Consider the following 12,689-nt stretch of genomic DNA (forward strand, 5'->3'; position numbering starts at 1 on the left):
CCGAACCATACATTTCTGGGAACCCGCCCCTGGGCTATTTTGATCCACATAATTAACAAGTATTTCTGCAAATTTTGAACGACTTGGGTCGAAATCTAAAGTCCGGAAAGGCGAACACTTTTTGGGCTTTTATAAAAAATTTGCCTTAAATTATGGCCTCCCTCGCTTACTGTTTTCGTACATTCGGAGCGCTGTAAGAAGGAAGTATTAGGAGCTTAGGACTAGGAGATGCTATATTAAGTATATTAGGAGGTTAACTCTACCTATTCCGTTCGTTTGGGAGGGATCAAAGAGGGAGAGAAGTGCAGTTACCTTCTCGCCTTGGGGGAAATATAATGGGTGTATGAAAAGGATAAATATGAACTGTTATTATGCTAACCTCCCTATTACTATTATTACCTCCTAGAAAAACTCCTTCCAGTCATACACTCCTATTACCTTCCCTTTGATACTGTTTTAATGCACCGAACGGTGTGAGGTCAAATTTTTCAAACAAGATTTTTTTGGTTTGTCTGTCTGTTTGTTTCTTTCTTTATGACATTTGAACTTAGGAACTCAGTACATAATAGTTGGTTTGATTTCGATTAAATGTTTACCAAATTAAGGAAATTTTAACATTATTTTACATATTTGGACTTTATTTTCCTTGTCCTATTTTGGAAGGAAAGTATATTTATCCTTATAAGGGTTGTAAGGAATTCTATAAGTCACAAACCTTCTAGTAACCAATTTTCCTATTACCTCCCTTTTCACATACATTCTACCTTTTGGAAATTTTCTAACAAGTTCTTCCATTATTTTCCAACCTATTTTTCTTCTTATTTAACGTTCTTTTATTCCTATACCTCTCGATCTCACATATTCTTCCCCTCTCTTTACTCCTTTCTCTTCTTCTCCTTCTCCCCTATCTCTCTCTCTCCCTCTCTCTCTCTTTCTTTCTTTCCTCTTCTTCCCTCTCTCCTCTTCTCTCTCTCCTTCCTTTCTTCTCTTTACTATCCCTCCCTCTTTCTCCCTTCTCTCTCTCTCTCTCTCCCCCCTGTTTTCACTTACCTACAAGCTTTCCTTTCACTTAGACCAGGTTCTAAAATGTCACAGGTATGAGAAACACTTAATATAAATTTTCAATGGGAAGAGAAAGAAAAAATCCGGGTAAAGAGAGAAAGAGGATGTTATAGGAGAGAGGGAGAGAGAGTGAGGGGGAGAGAGAGAGAGGGAGAGAGAGAGAGGGAGAGAGAAAGAGAGAGAGGATGTTATAGGTGGGAGGTAGAGAGAGAGAGAAAGATAGAGAAAGAAAGAGAGAGAGAGAGGAGTGAGGGGAAATGAGAGAAAAAAAACCCTCCCCTCCCCAAGATCTTTTTCCAATGATAAAACCTCGAAATTATTAATTTATTTTTTGAATAATAATTACTTGAGATTTTTTTTCCCCTAAAAACATTCTTTGAACTTGTTAAACAGTCTCTAATAATAATTTTATAATCGCATTATTATCGTTTGAAGTTTTTTTTTTTTGTTTTTTACTCACACCTAGGCCCCTTTTTGCTTTTACTAATTTTTGCTGAAACACGAAAAAGGTAGGCAAGACAGAATAAATTACAATGAATGCAATAATAGCCCCTTTTCCCTTGTATCGGTTTCGTAGCGAAAAGACTGCGGTTCGAATCCCATCAGTCAGTTGACAGAGAAAAGGTGTATTTCCCTTTCGGCAAACTGACGACTGACCATTGGAAAATACACCTTGAGCTTTCTTTCATATAAAGTCTCGCCTTCATCTGCCCTGTTTTTCTCTCTCCACTCTTCCCTCTTCTCCTTCTTTTCTCTCTCCACCCTTCTCCTTCTTTTCTTTATCTCTGTCTACCTCTTATTTCTATCTAAACGGCCCCCCAGTTGGAGCCTTAGAAGATTTGAAAAAAGCCACCCCAGCCAGTCTTCTCAGGTCATAAATAAGGATAAAAGGCTCCGAGAGCGCCCCCCTGAGCATACCCACTGGGGGGTCACAACTCGCACCCCCTCGCACCCATCTGACACCCCTTCTGGTGTCGGCTCTCCTAATTAAAATAAACTATCGCCGAGACTCCTGAACGCACCCCGCTACTTAGTCTTCTTTTTCCCAGAATTATCTACTTTTTTTTATTCCCTTCTTTCCTTGAGACAAAGAAATCTTTTCCTAATCAGGCCGTTTTCGGCCTAAATAACCACCGAACCGTACATTTCTCGAGCTGCGGCGCTAGGGACCTTTTGATCTACATTTCATAAAGAACCTCTCAGCAAAGTGTGAGCGACTTGGGCCAAAAATTGAAGTTTTGAGAGATGAGAGAAGCGAACGTTTTCGAGCTTTTGCAAACTTTTCGCCCTAAAGGACGGCCGAACCGTACATTTCTCGACCCCTTCCCTTCTTCTTCTCCTCTCTCCCTCTTTTTCTTTCTCCGGAAGTCTTAAATACAAATAGCTTTTCAATATTAGCATAACTTTTTACGAGACTTTTCATACTTTTTCCCGAACACCTATAGGTATATCTTCCTAGGTATTGTGTACGTATTGTGTGTTACTTATACTGATGGTTAATGCTTTTGTATTTTGTACGTATAGGGAGCTCTCAAAGTAATGAAACCGTGCAGAACCACAGGTAGTTTGTGAAGTTCTTTTTGTTCTGTGTCTCGGCTTGTAGGTATTTCGTGTCGACTTTTGAAAATATTTTACTTTGTATGCAGAGTATGCAGACTCTTAACTTTTAATCAAAGGAGTCTTTCGCCAGTTGAGTTAGGTTGTAGGGTAGCGCGCCTTGTAAGCGCTAGCCGCTAGATCATGGGTTCAATTTTCACCCGGGGCTAACTTTTTCCTAAACAGATAAGGTTTGTTCTAGGAACGGCTGGCGTTCTCCTATCCTGTCCTCCTCTCTTTGATTTCAGGACGGTAACACCTCTGTTGTTACAGTTTCCTTTGTCAAACCTTTTCAAAAATAAAAATAAATAAACAATTAAAATGTCATAATTAATTATTTATTTATAGTACAAATTATGAGTCAGACCTCCATCGAAGTTCTTTAATAAAAAAAAAAATAAACAAATAAAAACATCATTACATCCAAATCATTTCCCCGAGTTCATGGACACATAATATTACGATGATCAAAATAGGGACACATAATCCAGAATGGGAATAACATCCCCCCCATTTCATCAAGCAGGGCCGATTTTAGCCTAAGGGGGCCCTGCATAGCCCAAGGTCTAAGGGAGGTCCTGGTGGGTAGAATTCCTTTCGGGAACTGAGACGATTCCCCCTCTTCTGAGGCTCATTTCCCCTCTTTTAAAGGAAAAGAGGGGAATTAGTTCAACCAAAAGATGGCGTGGTAGTGCCTGTACCCTTGGAAAATACAAGATGGCAAAATTCCCGACCATCGAAGTGCTCCGTTTCAATTGGACCAGTGTTCGCTCATTTCCCCTCTTTTAAAGGAAAAGAAGGGAATCAGTTCAATCAAAAGGTGGCGTGGTAGTGCCTGTACCCTTGGAAAATACAAGATGGCAAAATTCCCGACCATCGAAGTGCTCCGTTTCAATTGGACCAGTGTTCAGTTTTCCAGTGGTCCGTTTTGCGAAAGGAAAATACACCTTGAGTAGTCGTATTTTAAAATCCTTTTCAATAAACTTCTGTCTCCTAGCCCCCACTTAAGGAGCCCGGGCCGGGCGGACCCCCCTGTGAACGCGGCCCTGATTTCAAGTTTTCGTATTGCTAATGTAAAGGGAGGGCCCTGGGGACGTCAGTATATTTGGAATTTAATTTGAAATTTATATCGGGGGAAAAAATGGATAACATATTACATTTCATATTTTGAAACCCCCGCTCATATTTGTGTACACAAGGAGGTCAACTTGATTGACTTCGGTGAACTGGGGGCCTGTGGTTCTCAAAATTTGTAAATGTTCCTTTCGGAATGTCCTCCCTTCTGAAACTCTTTTCCCCTCTTTTCAAACCATAGGAAATCCAAGATGACGTACCATCGGGATCCTTTCAGTTTAAAACACTTTTGTTAGTCCACTTTGTAAGCCCTATTTGGCCAATTCGATTTCCGCCCGTAGCGAATATTTTTTTATGCCTTCCCTCTTTCTCTTTGGTTCCTTAATTCCTCATTTTTCAGTCCTACTTTTGCCTGATTCTCATCTTTTTTTCTCAGTTTTATTCTCTCTCTTCTCCCTCATCCTACCTCTCTTTCTCGCCTCTCCCTCTTCCTCTCCCCTGAAAAATTTCTCTTAGAAGCTCTCTTCTTTCTTTCTTTCTTTCCCTTTCCTCTTTCTTCTCCTTCCGTTCTCTCCCCTTTTCTCTTCGGCTTTGTCCTCTCCCTTTCTCTATCCTTCTCTGATGTTCTCTCCCTCCCTTTGACCCTCTCCTCTTTCTCTCTATTCCCTTTTCTCCCTTCCTGCTCGGCATCCTTCTTCATTTATTATATTTTTCTTTATTAAAACGGAGGGATTTTTATATAGACAAACTTAAAACCCTCAATTCCCCTATTTTACAGTAAAAGAGGGGAATTAGTTCAACCAATAGGTGGCGTGGTAGCGCCTGTACCCTTGGAAAATACAAGATGGCAAAATTCCCGACAATCGAAGTGTTCCGTTTCAATTGGACCAGTATTCAGTTTTCCAGTGGTCCGTTTTGCTAAAGGAAAATACACCTTGAGTAGTCGTATTTTAAAATCCTTTTCAATAAACTTCTGTCTCCTAGCCCCCACTAAGGAGCCCGGGCCGGGCGGACCCCCCTGTGAACGCGGCCCTGATTTCAAGTTTTCGTATTGCTAATGTAAAGGGCCCTGGGGGCGTCAGTATATTTGGAATTTAATTTGAAATTTATATCGGGGGAAAAATGGATAACATATTACATTTCATATTTTGAAACCCCTTGTTCATATTTGTGTACACAAGGAGGTCGACTTGATTGACTTCAGTAAACTGGGGGCCTGTGGTTCTCAAAATTTGTAAATGTTCCTTTCGGAATGTCCTCTCTTCTGAAGCTCGTTTCCCCTCTTTTTAAACCATAGAAAATCCAAGATGACGTGCCATCGGGATCCTTTCAGTTTAAAATACTCTTGTTAGTCCACTTTGTAAGCCCTATTTGGCCAATTCGATTTCCGCCCGCAGCGAATATTTTTTTATGCCTTCCCTCTTTCTCTTTGGTTCCTTAATTCCTCATTTTTCGGTCCTTCTTTTGCCTGATTCTCATCTTTTCCTCTCAGTTTTATTCTCTCTCTTCTCCCTCATCCTAACCTCTCTTTCTTGCCTCTTTCCCTCTTCCTCTCCCCTGAAAAAATTATCTTTCGTTCTCTTAGAAGCTCTCTCTTCTTTCTTTCTTTCCCTTTCCTCTTTCTTCTCCTTCCGTTCTCTCCCTTTTTCTCTTCGGCTTTGTCCTCACCCTCTTTCTCTCCCTTTCTCTATCCTTCTCTGATGTTCTCTTCCTCCCTCCTCTCTCTCCCTCCCTTTGACCCTCTCCTCTTTCTCTCTATTCCCTTTTCTCCCCCCCCTTTCTCCCTTCCTGCTCGGCATCCTTCTTCATTTATTATATTTTTCTTTATTAAAACGGAGGGATTTTTATATAGACAAACTTAAAACTCCCTCTCTGTGTGTGCTAGCTGTCATTTACCACATCTGTCCCCTTCGTTCAAAAAATTTTCTCATTATTTCTATCCCGCTCCGTCTTTGTTAGTGGCGCCTTTGCAGGGATGAAGGGATGAAATCCTGGGGATTCAAGAAAAAATCCCTCGCTATTTCGTGGGGGAACTCGGCAGCGACTTCGTTCAAAATTTTTTCTCATTATTTCTATCCCGCTCCGTCTTTGTCAGTGGCGCCTTTGCAGGGATGAAGGGATGAAATCCTGGGGATTCAAGAAAAAATCCCTCGCTATTTCGTGGGGGAACTCGGCAGCGACCATGGGATACTATTCCGACACTGAGGATAGAAATCCCTGAGTAATAATGAAGGTGCTTATTTATACTGGTCTAATAGAAAACCTTGTTTATTCTGCCAGCATAGGACTAGAAAGTCCCTTTGAGGAATAGGACTAAAGAGTCCCATTAACTCACCAGAGTAGCCTAGTACTACTATTATTATTTTGGCATGGTCAAATTCTCAAACAAATGTTGAAGATGAAATTCCATACCTCGGCCCTCCTGATTACCAGGCGAGAGTTTAGACCACTCCACCGAGGCGGATGTTCTATTCCTAGAAGTTCCAGTTTACCCATTTTCTATTCTGAGAGGTCCTCCAATTTCTAGCTTCACACACACCACTGCTCATCATAACTATACCATGTTCTTGTCTTGGTTTGTTTTGTTGTTTTCCTTCCTTTGAAAGGAATAGGACTAAAGAGTCCCTTTAACTCACCAGAGTAGCCTAGTACTACTATTATTATTGTGGCATGGTCAAATTCTCAAACAATTACCATGCGAGAGTTTAGACCACTACACCACCGAGGCGGAGAGTATTTCTATCCTCAGAAATCCCCCATGTTCTATTCCTAGAAGTTCCAGTTTACCCATTTTCTATTCTGAGAGGTCTTCCAATTTCTAGCTTCACACACACCACTGCTCATCATAACTATACCATGTTCTTGTCTTGGTTTGTTTTGTTGTTTTCTTTTCCTTCCGAGGACAACCAAAGGTCTATTTAGCGTAACAGACAGACATACACACACACATACAGACAGACAGACAGACAGAAATTTTTCTAATGTGATTTTTGGAATCGTGGATGCATAAGGAGTAAGAATAACTAAAAATTTCACGATTCTAAGCAATGTCAGACAAATCTACAACTTTATTTATATAGATATACCACAACAATAGTTGATTGGTTGTAGGAGGCTTGTAGGTAATAGTTGGCATAGGGTACCTAACTACCTAAAAGAAATTTTCAACTTTGTATTCAAGAGGTCTTCCTGCCAGCCTTGTTAGTTTGGTCGGTAGTGCGTCTGCCTTGTAAGCGCTAGGTCACGGGTTCGATTCCTACCCGGGGTGGGTGGGGAAAAAAAAGTCCAAATTTGAGCAGGCAGTGAAAAGGATACTATCGTTTCTCTCTCTTCTTCTTCCTCTCTTTTTTGTTTACCTTAGAAAGATGGAAAGTATCTCTTTCCTCTTCCCACCTATCTTTACCTACGTCTACTTTAGCTATTTACATTTCTCTCTCTCTCTCTCTCCCTCTCTCTCCCCCATCCTCCCTCCCTCTCTCTCTTTCTTTCTCTTGTATATACCTTTTTATTTTCCTCTCTCTCTCTCTCTCTCTCTCTCTCTTCCATATTTACTTCTTTCCTTTTCTGTTCCATTCTCATTATCATAATTTCATTTTTTTTCTTCTTTTCTTCTTTCTCTCTCTCTCCTCTTCATTATTTTCCCCTACCTCCTTTTCTTCTTTCTTGACTCTTCTCTTTTACTTCTTGGCTGATACATAATGTAAGCGCCGCTCTATTACAGTGTTATTTTAGGTGCAATTTATTTACGGGTGCTTCCTCTTCCTCCGACTCAAAGGACGATTTTGGACTTGGTTAGCGAATAAACCGTTTCTGAAATCGGCCCCAAGGACACTCTGGCCTTGGATAACGGCTGAACCGTACATTTTTGGGAACTCGCCCCTCTGCCATTTTGATCTACATAATTTATTTAATCTCTCGAGAAAGTTTGAGCGACCTGAGGTGAAAGGTAAAGGCCTGGGGAGCGACTTTACTTCCTTTGACTATTTCTCCTCCTCTTCTATCCCCTTGTTCGTCTGTCCCATCCCTTCTTGTCTCTTTAATCGTCACCCCTTCTTCTTTTTCCTTTTCTTAAATCTTTCTTCTTTTTCTTCTTCTTCTCCTTCTTGTTTCTTCTCCTTTTCCTCCTTCTCTTTCTCTTTCTTGTCTACCCCCTTCCTTGTTGTCTATTTAATCGTCACCCCCTTCTACTTTTTCCTTTTCTTAAATCTTTCTTTTTTCCTCCTCCTCCTCCTTCTCTTCTTCTTCTTCCTCTTTATTCTTCTTCCTTCTCTATGCCCTCCTCCGCTGTCTTCCTCCCTAATCTTTTCTTCTCCTCTCTTCTCCTTTCCTTCCTTGTTGTCTATTTAATCTCCACTCCCTTCTTCTTTTTCCTTTCTCCTTGCTCTAGCTCCCTTTCCTCTTCTTCCTCCTCCTCCTCTCTATCGCTCTCCTCCTTCTTGTTCGGTATTTAATTTGTGTCCTCTCCCCTCCTGGTGTTGTTCCCTTATAGTTCCTAATATTTTCATTCCGTTATGTTTCTTCCTGAAAGATTTTCCAAAGTTTTTCTCCATGTTTCTTTTTCTTTTCTTGTGTTTAGTCTTGATCTCTTGATTTGCTTTCTTTCTTTTTATGTTTCATGTGTTGTTTGCTTTTCCCTTTTTCCTCCTTTGTTTCTGATTTTTACTTTCCTTATTCTCCTTTTCTTCCTTGTTGTCTATTTAATCTCCACTCTCTTCTTCTTTTTCCTTTCTCTTTGCTCTAACTCCCTTTCCTCTTCTTCCTCCTCCTCCCCCTCCTCCCTATCGCTCTCCTCCTTCTTGTTCTCTATTTAATTTTTGTCCTCTCCCCTCCTGGTGTTGTTCCCTTATAGTTCCTAATATTTTCATTCCGTTATGTTTCTTCCTAAAAGATTTTCCAAAGTTTTTCTCCATGTTTCTTTTTCTTTTCTTGTGTTTAGTCTTGATTTGCTTTCTTTCTTTTTATGTTTCATGTGTTGTTTGCTTTTCCCTTTTTCCTCCTTTGTTTCTGATTTTTACTTTCCTTATCCTATAATAGGGAAAGTAATTCTTTCTATTGCTCTTTGCTCTCTATTACCCTTATGTACTTACTTGGTATTTCCTCCCAGATCTCAGTTGTAATTTCAGACATTTCCTAAAACGAATAGGTATGTACCTTTTCGTCGTCCTCTATGTAATTGCTTGCTTTTTTCCCCCATCTCGAAACCGTGTTTGCATTGCTTCAAAAGGCCATTCTTTTACTTCCATGCTTATCCAGGAACAGTAAAAAATGTTCAAAAATTCCGCCTCCGTCGGGATTCGAACCCAGCACCTCCAGGTTAAAAGTTCAGTGCTCTTAATCACTCGGCCCCAGGGCTGAATAATTGAGTTCATCATTACCACACCACGAACACGGCGATAATATACCCTCACACGTTGTATCTCCCTGGTTTGAAATGCTGACTTTTGCTGACGAATTCCCCTTGCTGACTTTAGGGTCCCCGCAGAACGAGGCATTTAAGATGAAGCATAAAGATGAAGCCGTAAGATGAAAAAAACAAACGTTCACATTCTTATGAGACCACATAGGTAGAACGAAGTGTTCCGAAGATTCCAGATGAATTTCAGGACAATTTTGCAAGAACAAAATAAGGCTGATTCATCGTTTTTAAGGCAGATTCATCGAGAAGACTTGATGCTCATTGGTTGACTCAAGGTCACCTTTATTCACTATCCCTCCCGAGATAAATCATCCTGGATTATTCAACCTTGTTTCATCTTGATTGCAATGATTGCCTCGTTCTGCGAGCTCCCTGATAACCCTGATGTACTTCCCCTTGCTGACTCCTACTGAGTTTGACCTCTGACCGAAAGTTCCTCGGACACGTTTTCGAATTCATCACGAACTTTCAACTTTCCCGCCACCGCCCGCCCGGCACCCGGGCACCGAAACTTTAAATCGGATCCCATTAAAAAAAGTATCTGATTTAATTTTTTTCGAGCTTTTTTTTATGTGAGTTGGGAAATAAAAATAATAATCATGAAGGAAAGAAAGAAGGAGGAAGATGAGGAGAAAGAGGAAGAGAAGGAGGAATAGGAGAAAGAGAAGAAATCCTTCTCCTTTGCCTCTTCCATCATTTTTAGCTTCTACTTCCCCTTCCTCTCTTCGTTTCTTTCTCTAATTCTCCTTTTCCTTCATCCGTCTCGTTCCCCTTTTCTTCATCTACCTTTTTCTTGGCCTCTTCTTCCTCCACATCTTCCTCACCCTTCTTCTCTTTTCTTCCTCTTTCCCTGGTTCTCCTCCAGTCCTCCCTTTTCCGTCGTATTCTTGGTAAGTAAGCAGTGGCGTAGCGTGTATGTATGGCGTGTATGGCGGCCATACAACTCAAAAGTTCACTCTAATGCCTATAAATATTAATGGCATGTAATGTGAGTTGGAAAATAAAAATAATAATCATGAAGGAAAGAAAAGAGGAGGAGAAAGAGGAAGAGCAGGAGGAATAGGAGAAAGAGAAGAAGAAGATGGAGGAGAAAGGAAAAGAAAGAAGTGGAGAGAGAGTAGGAAAAGGAAAGGTGAAGATGAAGGCATAGGAGAATAAAGAGGAGGAGAGACAGGAAGAGGAGAAGAAGGAGGAGGACGAGAAAAGAAAGAGAAGAAGGAAAAAGACGGGAAGGAGTAGGAAAAAGAGAAGATGAAGGAATAATAGAAAAAGAAGAAGAAGGAGAAGACAGGAAGGATAAAGTTATTTAAAAACAAATAACTACGGACTGGAAAAGGTGTTGTGCTTTCTAGAGTGGGCGGCATGCGGCAGAGCGGTCGTATTCTTGGTAAGGGTTTTAGGCATTGTCTTTCTGAAATATTATCTGCACCGAACATATTCCTAGAAATGGCAGAGGCGTAGCGTGATTCAAACTTGGGGGACTAATTGTCCCACCCACTGGGTAGTACTAGTGTCCCACCCCAAAGTGAAGACTTTTAAGGAAGAAGAATCTTGAGCTCTTTTTGGGTAAAATGACTTTTCCAATGTGGAATATTGTTGGAAATCATTGGCGAAAATGTTGATATTTCGCCATTATTTTGTACCAGATTTTTGTAAAAATCTTCCCATTGTCGATTTTACTCAATATTGTGTCAAAATCACTAAGTACACCAACGACAGTAAACTGGCCTTCCACAAAATCTACTAACCCTACAGCACTGATTCCACTGAATATTTGTGTTAAATTCTCACCCCTCTTCTTCATTGAACATTTTCTCATATTTTTCCATTAAGGCTTCACTTCACCTGGTTTAATTACATCTCTTAACATGACAATAATTCTACAATCCCACCCTTTTGACTCCTCTAATAAATCCACACTGCGTATACCATTTGACTCCCCCCTGATGAATCATTTTTCAGTTTATAATTTCGTACTCCCAGTACCTAATCCGAGAGAGAGAAAGAGAAAGAAAGAGAGTGAGAGAGAGAGAGCTTTGGATGTGGATTATACAAACGCTTTCGATAGTTTCCAAGGTCCCTTTATGGACATTTTTGTTCGAAAACCGTTCAGACCAAAATAGTCACTGATGGAGATTTGGATTTTAGGTGCTAGCATGGTGTTTTTTTTTTTTTAAGGAACGGATTTGTTGGAGGTTTTTTTTTATCTTTAATTTTCAAAGGTTTCAAAATTTCGGAATCTTTTTCTTACTTCTACCTAATACTCTACTCTCTACTTCATTGGTGCTGACTCTTCTCTTTCTTTGCTATTGATTTCTGATATCTTTGTTGCATAAAGCCTCTTATTCCTCTTCTGGTATGTCAATTCTTCTTCTTTTGCCTCTATTTCTTCTTCTTCTTCTGCCGATGCCGATTGTTCTTCTAGTACTACTTCTTCTTCTGATTTCTCTTGTATATTTTTTTTTGTACCGGAGTATCATTCACATTAGCCGAAAAGATCCTTCCTTAATTCGAGGAAAGGTAGGATGATGAAGCAAGTGTAGGTAGGGTTGAAACACTCTCACCTCAACATCTTAAACAAAACCACACCAGCCCATAGTTTCTAATTCTATTTACACTTTATTTACACTTTTGTTTTGTACTTAATTTACGCTTTGTAGTGTTTACCTTACTAAGAAACATTATCCAAGTTCAACGTCTATTACACCCGGCCGCGTTAGTTGGGTTTCTTTGTGTAAAGACAAGACGAGTAATTTAGGTTTCGAGGGTGAGGTTAAAGGGGATGAATAGGGAGGTTAGAGGGGAGAAAGAGGTATGTTAGAGAGGTTGAAAGTTGAGATTAGAGGGAATAAAGACGGGGATTAGAGGGGATAAAGATGGGTTAGAGGGGAGAAAGAGGTATGTTAGCGAAGTTGAAAGTTGAGATTAGAGGGAATAAAGACGGGGATTAGAGGGGATAAAGATGGGTTAGAGGGGAGAAGGAGGGATGTTAGAGGGGAAAGGGAGTTTATAGAGGGAATAAAGACTGGGATTAGAGGGGAGAAAGATGGGTTAGAGGGGAGAAGGAGGGAGGTTAGAGGGGAAAGGGAGTTTATAGAGGGAATAAAGACTGGGATTAGAGGGGAGAAGGAGGGAGGTTAGAGGAGAAAGGGAGTTTAGAGGGAATAAAGACTGGGATTAGAGGGGAGAAAGATAGATCGTAAAGGGGAGAGTGAGATTTGAGGGGAAAAAGAGTTATAGTATAGGTCAGAGGGAATAAAGACTGGGATTAGAGGGAAGAAAGAGAGATCGTAGAGGGGAGAGGGATGTTAGAGGGAATAAAAACGGGGATTAGAGGGTAGAGCGATATTGGAGAGGCTAAAGAGGGTGGTTAGAGGGTTTGTTACAGATTTTCAAAATGAAATACAGAAGACAAACCACCAAGATCATTATTTAGCATAATGCCTTATCCTCTTCCCACTTTCTCCTCCTCCTCTTTCGCCTTCTCCTCCTCCTCCTCCTCCTCCTCTTTCGAGCCACCATGCTAAGAAAAAAAGTATCT

The 12,689-nt window shown here is 40.6% G+C and overlaps 1 protein-coding gene across 1 annotated transcript in view; it reads left to right on the top strand.

Moving 5' to 3' along the window:
- Nucleotides 1–12,689, top strand: part of LOC113467986 (tyrosine-protein phosphatase Lar-like) — a 73,797-nt gene that overhangs the window by 59,632 nt on the left and 1,476 nt on the right. The window lies entirely within an intron of this gene.

Source organism: Diaphorina citri, unplaced genomic scaffold (genome assembly GCF_000475195.1).
Source record: "Diaphorina citri unplaced genomic scaffold, Diaci psyllid genome assembly version 1.1 scaffold616, whole genome shotgun sequence".
Lineage (NCBI taxonomy): Eukaryota > Metazoa > Arthropoda > Insecta > Hemiptera > Psyllidae > Diaphorina > Diaphorina citri.